The sequence below is a fragment of the Mustela putorius genome, unplaced genomic scaffold (assembly GCF_011764305.1).
Source record: "Mustela putorius furo isolate JIRA1106 unplaced genomic scaffold, ASM1176430v1.1 tig00000759_pilon_pilon_pilon, whole genome shotgun sequence".
In the NCBI taxonomy this organism is placed as follows: domain Eukaryota; kingdom Metazoa; phylum Chordata; class Mammalia; order Carnivora; family Mustelidae; genus Mustela; species Mustela putorius.
In genome coordinates this window covers 1,895,023-1,905,761 of record NW_025421467.1, presented here as the reverse complement: position 1 = coordinate 1,905,761, position 10,739 = coordinate 1,895,023, and positions in this window count along the sequence as shown.

Here is a 10,739-nt window from a genome sequence, read left to right as displayed (position 1 = left end):
CAGTACAAAAGTAAAAAAACAAAACAAAACAAAAAAAAAACTAAAGAATCAGGAATTCTAAACATGGATACTTTTAAGCCAGCACTCAAACGTTTAGCCCACTGACTTTCTTTCTGTGTCTTTCTCCACCTCACCCTTGATAAAGAAAACTTCCTTGATAGAAATTTGTTTCTTTTCTAGAGACTTAAGCAAACATTAACCAATTTCATCTTAAAGTAAGAAATTTTTCTTTCTACAAATGCAAAATCTAAAACAATCGAAATATCTTCCATTTGGGAACTGATGAAGTAAATTATTACATTTCTATATAATTAAATATCATGACAGCAATTTTTTAAAGATTTTATTTATTTATTTGGGAGTGAGAGACAGAGCATGAGTCAGGGGCAGAGGCAGAGGGAGAGAGAGAAGCAGACCACTGAACAGGGAGCCCTATGTGGGACTCATTCCCACAACCCTGAGATCATAACCCAAGCCAAAAGCAGATGCTTAACTGACTGAGCTACCCAGGTATCCCTCATAACAGCAATTTTTAAAATGAGATACAAGGGGTGCCTGGGTGTCTCGGAGGTTAAGTGTCTGCTTTTGACTCTGGTCATGATCCCAGGGTCCTGGGACTGAGCCCCACATGGGGCTCCCTACTCAGTAAGAAGCCTACTTCTCCCTCTCCCACTCCTCTTGCTTGTATTCCTTCTCTCACTGTCAAATAAATAAATAAAATCTTTAAAGAAAAATAAAAAAAAATTAGATATAAAACATTTGATAAAATATGATTCTGTTCTATAAACAATGAATATGGATTCATATTTGTATGGAAAATTTCCAAGATAACTTACAATAATGTGTTAATATTGTTTATTACCTGAGTCACTAGGCAGTCGTGATCTTTTTCTATATTTTTTTGTATTTTTAAAGATTCCAGAATAAACATCCATTTTACATATCAGAAGAATGTGCTGGTATTTTAGATGAAAAAGCTTATTAATTTGGATTATGCAAAGGTTTTATACATGTTGTGCTTCCCAGTTATGAGGTCTTCAAAGATATACCAGAAGATGATTTCCTACATCAGACAACCAGAGATACTCTCTAATCACAGACCTGTGAACACATTCTTTTGGCTCAAGGGCAATCCCTGTGTTTAGTTGTGTGGTCTCAAGAAATCTAACAACAGGCACTCGACCTCATTTCCATCTCTTACAAATTTTATGTAAAAACCTGTTTCATATGAAGAAATAATGTGATTGGGGGTTACAAGGAGAAAATGATCTTCAGTTACCTTGGCAGACCTCAACATCTTCAGGCAAGAAGACTCTGTTTTGCACCTACTTTTGCATCAGTGCTTTAAAACTGACATGGAAAAGCTGGAGTTCTTGAGAAAAATGATCATAATGATAAGTGGATTTTTCAATCTGTCATATGTGGTATGAGTTGGAATAAATTGTGATCTCTAGCACGGGGAAGAGTAGACTTAAAAGAGAAATGATAGCTATCTTGAGATGCTAAAAATCATGTCAAAAGAAAGACACATGGAACAGATAATCTGACTGCTTAGTTGTTGCCAAATAAGAGAAAGTAATTGACAACTGATTAAAACAAATAAAGTCCATTTGAAAAAATTGAAACAATTTGTAAATTAGCTAGACCACTAAGGGGCACTAAGGATAGTATAATCCAAATAACTAAATGAATTCAAGCTGAGCCTGGATGATGAACTGCTAGAAAATTTTTAAAAAATATCAGTAAGTCAAGAACAGATTGGATGAGATAGAATCCAAATTACCTTTCAATTCCTAGATGTGATAATTCCAAGGTAAACCAGGGAGTGACATAAAAACCACTGGCCCGTGTGTGAGTATGTGCATGTGGTGGGGGATTTTGTAGATAGTGGGAGAGGTAACAGCAGAAGTAAAACAAACAAACAAGTAAATAAAAAGTCAAAAACCCACATAAATTCAAGGGTTGCAAAAACCTGACTGCTGTCAAAAGGTTAAGCAAGACAGTAAACAGACTGATCCTCTTTAATACAGATGTGAATAACTGTAATTTTCTTTACAAATTAATTTCTATTTAGAACCTTTATACTCTGGTCCTTACTCAAGTTTCTCCTTTCCAGATGCTTTTTAAGATTCTGGAATGCTTGTGCATGCCAGGACATTTAGAGATGAGCCCTGCGACTACCCACAAACTTTCATCTAAGTACTTTCTCCTCTCAGGCAGCCTGACTCAGGTCCAAGGGCTCTTCCTCTTATGAGCGGTGCTCAGGGAATAGGAAGCGTCTCACAGAGCAGCACCTGCATCATCGCATTTCCCACTGGGTTCTGGCCAACCTCCCTAAAGCTGAAGGGAGCATGGGCTCCATGCCCACTGCCCTTGTGATGTTCAGACATTTCTGCACCCACTACTGCACTGCAGGACAGCAGAGCACAGATGAAACCCTACTGCAATCCCAAGGGAGTATCTTTCCAGTTGGGAGAGAGAAACTCTTCTCTCCCTTCTGCTTTTGGTTAAGATATATGTTTTCTCTATGCCCTGCAATCCTCTTCCTATGTTTTTGGACAAGATGTTTTGTCTATAGCAGCAAATCCTTTTCCTCTCCCTAAGGCCTAAGCTTTTTGAAAGTAAAGCCAGGATGTCTTACAGGAGTTTCAAGTTTCTGCCCTGCTATATTCATTCCCTGAGGCAATAAACACATGCTGACCAACTTGTTTCAATGGGGATAAAATAAAGGAAAAGATACAAGATTACCAAAAAAGACTAATGTCTTCAAATATCACCTTCTTTTTAAAATTAAAAAAAAAAAAACTCATCATAACATATACACATTTTTATGTGGAAGACATGAGTGAATTAGGAGACTGCAGCAAAGATCTTAAGAAAACACCAGGAATCAGTTTCCTAAATGGAAATTTCAAAAAGTAGAATTAACAGTGGAATATATACATGACAGAGAGGTAGGCTTTACAACAAAGATTAGTTATATTGTGTTAGAATGGTGAAACTAAGAAGGTAGTGAGTGGCAGATTAAGACCTTCTCAGTATACTTTCCAGAAAGGCTCCAGCAGGAATGGAATGTTTTCACTTTAGCTCCTCCTCCATTTTACTCTTCGCTTTCTAATCTGCATATGGACAAGGCTTCCTGTGGTTGGAAGTATCTTTATCAACTTACCTTCAATATGGCTAGTTGTGAATTATTCCAGCACATATCAGCAACAGAAGGATGTGTCAGAATTTTTTTTCACACAGCAGATACTGAGGAGCCATGATCAGCAGGAAGTCACTGATAACCATTTTGAAAACTGCCACTGACTTTGATAATAATTCTATCATAGTAATAGCTACAAATTCCCTACAAATGTGCAGTTAACATGGTTGGGGGGATTTGGGCAATTCAAATTGGGCTTTTTCCCTAAGTAAGATACAGGGTCTACCAATTGTAGCAGAAATCCATATTCCTCCCCTAAATCCATATTATTTTTCTTCTACGGTAATAGATGCAATCTACTTTTTAAGTGATAGATGTAGTGTATGTTTTTCAGTCTCCTTTGTAGCAAGGCAAAATCAAATGACTAGAGTCTAAAAAGAGAATAGCTATACAAAATGTATACAGATTCTGATAGGTATCTTTATAAAAGTTATGTTTATGTCTCTTGAGTTTATTTCTCTTTCTTTCTTGCTGGTTAAAAGACAGATGTGATGGGTGGAACTGAAGCAGTTATTTTGGACCATGAGGTCCTTTGATAGAGTAATAAGAAAAAAAGAGCCTATGCATTTGATATTATTGAGTACCATTCCAGCCCTAGACTGACTACATGAAGTTTTATGTGAAAAATAAACTTCTGATTTATGTATACCACTCTCTTTCTTTAAACCTTGAAGTCTATTCTAATAAAAAATTCTAACAATTTATGTGTGTTTTTATTAATATTCAGAATTCAAATTTTCATAGGACCTCTGCACTCAATAATGCCTCTAGAAGTAACCTACAGAATAAAGTATTGATGGGGATAGAATACTTTTATATCAACTTAGAAAGTATACGGTTGCCATAAAAAAGGTTCATGTATTATCTAACAAGCATTTCTGCCAGAAAGTAGTGTCTCTGTTAAATAATTACTTAAATTTATAGTTACTATATATTTAAGAAAACATACACAGACATCAATCAGCTCTCAAAGGTATTCAAAATAACTCTGGGGGGAAAAACAAAAAACAAAAGAGCAATAAACTCCTTAACAGTAGCCAAAATATGTTTCATTTACTAAGGAAATTCCATGGTTAAGGAAACAAATATTTTCCAAGTAACAAATTATATACCTAAACTTAGTATTTCAGAGTTTGGGAGACTCTCCTTTTAAAGCTCGGTCCAGGTAAGATTTATTTTTATTTATTTATTTTTTTAATTTTTTATTTTTTATAAACATATATTTTTATCCCCAGGGGTACAGGTCTGTGAATCACCAGGTTTACACACTTCACAGCACTCACCAAAGAACATACCCTCCCCAATGTCCATAATCCTACCCCCTTCTCCCAAACCCCCTTCCCCCAGCAACCCTCAGTTTGTTTTGTGAGATTAAGAGTCACTTATGGTTTGTCTCCCTCCCAATCCCATCTTGTTTCATTGATTCTTCTCCTACCCACTTAAGCCCCCATGTTGCATCACCACTTCCTCATATCAGGGAGATCATATGATAGTTGTCTTTCTCTGCTTGACTTATTTCACTAAGCATGATACGCTCTAGTTCCATCCATGTTGTCGCAAATGGCAAGATTTCATTTCTTTTGATGGCTGCATAGTATTCCATTGTGTATATATACCACATCTTCTTGATCCATTCATCTGCTGATGGACATCTAGGTTCTTTCCATAGTTTGGCGATTGTGGACATTGCTGCTATAAACATTCGGGTGCATGTGCCCCTTTGGATCACTACGTTTGTATCTTTAGGGTAAATACCCAATAGTGCAATTGCTGGGTCATAGGGCAGTTCTATTTTCAACATTTTGAGGAACCTCCATGCTGTTTTCCAGAGTGGTTGCACAGCTTGCATTCCCACCAACAGTGTAGGAGGGTTCCCCTTTCTCCGCATCCTCACCAGCATCTGTCATTTCCTGACTTGTTGATCTTAGCCATTCTGACTGGTGTGAGGTGATACCTCATTGTGGTTTTGATTTGTATTTCCCTGATGCCGAGTGATATGGAGCACTTTTCATGTGTCTGTTGGCCATCTGGATGTCTTCTTTGCAGAAATGTTTGTTCATGTCCTCTGCCCATTTCTTGATTGGACTATTTGTTCTTTGGGTGTTGAGTTTGCTAAGTTCTTTATAGATTCTGGACACTAGTCCTTTATCTGATATGTCGTTTGCAAATATCTTCTCCCATTCTGTCAGTTGTCTTTTGATTTTGTTAACTGTTTCCTTTGCTGTGCTAAAGCTTTTGATCTTGATGAAATCCCAATAGTTCATTTTTGCTCTTGCTTCCCTTGCCTTTCGTGTTGTTCCTAGGAAGATGTTGCTGTGGCTGAGGTCGAAGAGGTTGCTGCCTGTGTTGTCCTCAAGGATTTTGATGGATTCCTTTTGCACATTGAGGTCCTTCATCCATTTTGAGTCTATTTTTGTGTTTGGTGTAAGGAAATGGTCCCATTTCATTTTTCTGCATGTGGCTGTCCAATTTTCCCAGCACCATTTATTGAAGAGGCTGTCTTTTTTCTATTGGACATTCTTTTCTGCTTTGTCGAAGATTAGTTGGCTGTATAGTTGAGGGTCTATTTCTGGGCTCTCTATTCTGTTCCATTGATCTATGTGTCTGTTTTTGTGCCAGTACCATGCTGTCTTGATGATGACAGCTTTGTAATAGAGCTTAAAGTCCGGAATTGTGATGCCACCAACTTTGGCTTTCTTTTTCAATATCCCTTTGGCTATTCAAGGTCTTTCTGGTTCCATATAAATTTTAGGATTATTTGCTCCATTTCTTTGAAAAAGATGGATGGTACTTTGATAGGAATTGCATTAAATGTGTAGATTGCTTTAGGTAGCAGAGACATTTTCACAATATTTATTCTTCTAATCCAGGAGCATGGAACATTTTTCCATTTCTTTGTGTCTTCCTCAATTTCTTTCATGAGTACTTTATAGTTTTCTGAGTATAGATTCTGTGCCTCTTTGGTTAGGTTTATTCCTAGGTATCTTATGGTTTGGGGTGCAATTGTAAATGGGATTGACTCCTTAATTTCTCTTTCTTCTGTCTTTCTGTTGGTGTAGAGAAATGCAACTGATTTCTGTGCATTGATTTTATATCCTGACACTTTACTGAATTCCTCTATAAGTTCTAGCAGTTTTGGAGTGGAGTCTTTTGGGTTTTCCATATATAGTATCATATCATCTGCGAAGAGTGATAATTTGACTTCTTCTTTGCCGATTTGGATGCCTTTAATTTCCTTTTGTTGTCTGATTGCTGAGGCTAGGACCTCTAGTACTATGTTGAATAGCAGTGGCGATAATGGACATCCCTCCCGTGTTCCTGACCTTAGCGGAAAAGCTTTCAGTTTTTCTCCATTGAGAATGATATTTGCGGTGGGTTTTTCATAGATGGCTTTGATGATATTGAGGTATGTGCCCTCTATCCCTACACTTTGAAGAGTTTTGATCAGGAAGGGATGCTCTACTTTGTCAAATGCTTTTTCAGCATCTATGGAGAGTATCATATGGTTCTTGTTCTTTCTTTTATTGATGTGTTGTATCACATTGACTGATTTGTGGATGTTGAACCAACCTTGCAGCCCTGGAATAAATCCCACTTGGTCGTGGTGAATAATCCTTTTAATGTACAATTGAATCCTATTGGCTAGTATTTTGTTGAGTATTTTCGCATCTGTGTTCATCAAGGATATTGGTCTATAGCTCTCTTTTTTGATGGGATCCTTGTCTGGTTTTGGGATCAAGGTGATGCTGGCCTCATAAAATGAGTTTGGAAGTTTTCCTTCCATTTCTATTTTTTGGAACAGTTTCAGGAGAATAGGAATTAGTTCTTCTTTAAATGTTTGGTAGAATTCCCCCGGAAAGCCGTCTGGCCCTGGGCTTTTGTTTGTTTGGAGATTTTTAATCTCCTTACTGGTTATGGGTCTGTTTAGGCTTTCTATTTCTTCCTGGTTCAGTTGTGGTAGTTTATTTGTTTCTAGGAATGCATCCAGTTCTTCCAGATTGTCAAATTTATTGCCGCAGAGTTGCTCATAGTATGTTCATATAATAGTTTGTATTTCTTTGGTGTTAGTTGTGATCTCTCCTCTTTCATTCATGATTTTATTTATTTGGGTCTGATGGTCCAGGTAAGATTTAAATGACAAAATGTTTAAAAACTTAAAATATTAACCTGGTTTTCTAATTGTTCTGGAACATGAAAATTCAAGCTGGCAAGTAGGGAGTCAATGACCATGTGAACAAAATAGACAGCCAGTGGACTTTTATGGTTTAACTTTTTTTTCCTGAATAGAATAAAGATTTTCATATTTCTTAGTAATATATAATAAGTAAAAATATTTATTCTCTGACTAAAAGGATGGCACATCAATGTGATATTGTTGTCTAGGTCCACTGCACAATCAGATTTAGTCAGAATGAAACCCTAACAATAAATAGGGACACAATTTCCATTAACTTCAGTGAAGGATTTTTTTTTTTTTTTTAATGAAAGGACTTATTTCCATGACTCACCCTCATCTTCAGCCATGTTCATTAATTTTATCTGGCAATACAAAGCCTTTTTTTTTTTCATATTTCATTCTTTCACACGTACAGCTATTTATCAATTAATAGAGAAAAGCCTAGTTATAAACCACATCCTGGAAGGAATAAATTAGGTGAATTTAAATGGCACAGGATGTTGTTATGGATTTAACAATATTGCTAACATTCTGGGGTTTCACAATTATGGGTATGTGATTTTTTTCCAGATCCTGTCTTTCTTGTTTGTTTGAAATCCTGGCATAATGTCAAAATTGTTATGTTCGTGAGAGAAAGAAAAGTCTATTTACAAACCTTTCCAGGGGAGAAATGTACCCCTTAAAGATGCATCATAGAGCACAAAAGCATCTATGCCGCTAATGAAACCTACTTGATTCTCACAGTCATCATTTCAAAGTGTATAAAATCTATTTAGCCTGATTCCTGGTATACATACATTCTCATGCTTAAAAATACTTTTAAATAATGCTTCTACTTCATTTTGATGAACAGGCCCTCTCTGTGAAAAAGTGAGTTTAATATGCTTGAATTCAACATGAGGGAAGGCAGGGTGAGAAGGGAGTTTCTTAGAAATAGTGTATAGTAAGTAGCAAAGAAACCATCATGACCAATGAGGAAAAGCTAACCCTTTAAAAGGCGGAGAGCCAATTTTAATTTTTTTTTTAAGGATTGTACTTGATTTATCTGAGATGGAAAGACTGAGAGTGAAAGCAAAAGAGTGAGAGAGAGAGCACAAGCAGAGGGAGTCGCAGAGGGAGAGGGAGAGGGAGAAGCAGACTCCCCACCGAGGAGGGAGCTCAGCACAGACCAGGCCTCGATCCCGGGACCCTGGGACCATGACCTGAGCTGAAGGCAGAGGCCCAACTAAATGAGCCACCCAGGCACCCCAGCAAAGAGCCAATTTTAGATATTTGCGGAAAATAAAAAGTAGGGGTATAGGGGTGTAGCTGCAGTTGCTAAGTACACAAGAACAATTCCTATTCATTTAAAGGTACTCATTTCTTAGTTTGAACTTAGGCTCTAATTTATACCTCGTTTCTTTTGTTCCTGCTTCCGAAATTAAAGACAAAATTGTGGCCAACACAAGCATTTGCTTTAGGGCAACCTTGAATTGAGATAATCACTGTTTGCTTTATTATTGTGTAATCCTGGACTGCTGTTAATTTAGGATAAATAAGAAGAGTGGCTCATTCTACACTTAAAATGCTTTTCACATTTAGAACTGTTTTTCTAAACCCTCAAGGTTTATTGTGTGCTTGATTTTGAAGGAAAGGGTCCATTAACTTGCTAAGACTCTTCAGAGAAACTTATTGCTGACCTTGATAATAGTCTCTGCAGCTGGCAATACAAAGAGATGATGAAGATGAGGACAGCTGTTTTGCCAGCATGCTAGGTTCATGGTAGATATTGTTTAAATATTATGTAAAATTACCAAAAATAAGCTTACTGGGCCATACATTTAAATGAAAGTCTTTTCTAAAATTTGAAGCATAATTTCTGAATAACTTATTTAATTACAGAACAGCCACTTTTTCCTCTCACTCTTTAATTCCACAAACAGGGCTTATAAATTTGAATTTCACTTATGCATGTATTATACAGTACATATATGACAAGAATTAATTTGAATTCCAGGAAGCAAGAGATAATAGATTAATCTCTAAGGAGAAAATATTAGAAAAAAATTATTTTCATTTTGAAGATCTTGGACCTAATGGAAGAGTCCATCTTTTTTTTTTTTTTTTTTTACTCTAAAGGTGTATCTATTGTCCAGTGGAGGATGGGGAAAATAGTGTGTAGATTTCTTCAATCGTTACAGATTAGTCTACTTTTTAAAAATTGTGTTAACACATAACATGACATTTACTCTCTTAAAATTTTTAAGTGTACAGTTCTATGGTTAACTGTAGGCATGATATGGTATCACAGATTTCTAGAACTTGACTCATGTTGTGTAACTGAAACTTTATAATCATTGAAAAGCAACCCTCTATGTTCCCCTACCCCAGCTCCTGGAAGCACCATTCTATTTTCTGCTTCTATAAGTTTGACTCTTTTAGGCACCTCATATACATGGAATCCTGAAGTTTCTGTCCTTCCATGACTGGCTTATTTAATTTAAAATAATGTCTTCTGGGTTCATCTATATTGTCAAAAATTATAGACTTTCCTTTTTTTCTAAGGTTGAATAATATTTCATCATATGTTTACATCAAATTTTCTTTGTTTTTTTTTTCTTTTTTTGGCATTATATTTTTTTTCCCGATATTGAGAATATATACCACATTGAGATATTGAGATATATACCACATTTTCTTTATTCATTAATCTGTCAATGGATATTGACGTGTTTTCAAATCTTGGCTATTGTGAGTAAAACTGCAATGAGTATGGTATTGCAGATATCTCATCAAGATAGTGATTTTAATATATTTTGGGTAAAATTCAGAAGAGAGATTGATGGATCATATGAGAGTTCTATCTTTGATTTTTTGAGAAACTTACATGTTGTTTTCCTAATTTGCATCCTAACCAACACTGTTAAACCATTCTAGTTTCTCCACATCCTCATTAACACTTCTCTCTGTCTCTCTCTTATTCTAAAAGATGTGAGGTAATATCTTATGGTGGTTTTGATTTGCTTTTTTCTGATGATTAGTGACATTGAGCATCTTTTTCTGTACCTATTGACCATTTGTATGTCTTCCTTTTAGAAATGTCTATTTAGATCCTTCATCCATTTTAAAAATTGGGTTAGTAATTTTTCTTTGAAAGTTTAGTAGTTATTGTTTAGAAATTCCTTACATATGTTGGATATTACTCTTTTATCAGATATATGGTTTGCAAACATGTCTTTAGATTGCTTTTTCACTCTGTTGTTTCCTTTGCTGTGAGTTTTTGGTCACCATACAAAGTTATTACAATATTTTTTACTATATTTTCCATGCTGTACCTTGCATTCCCATTAGATTATATTTAAACTTTGTTTTCACCAT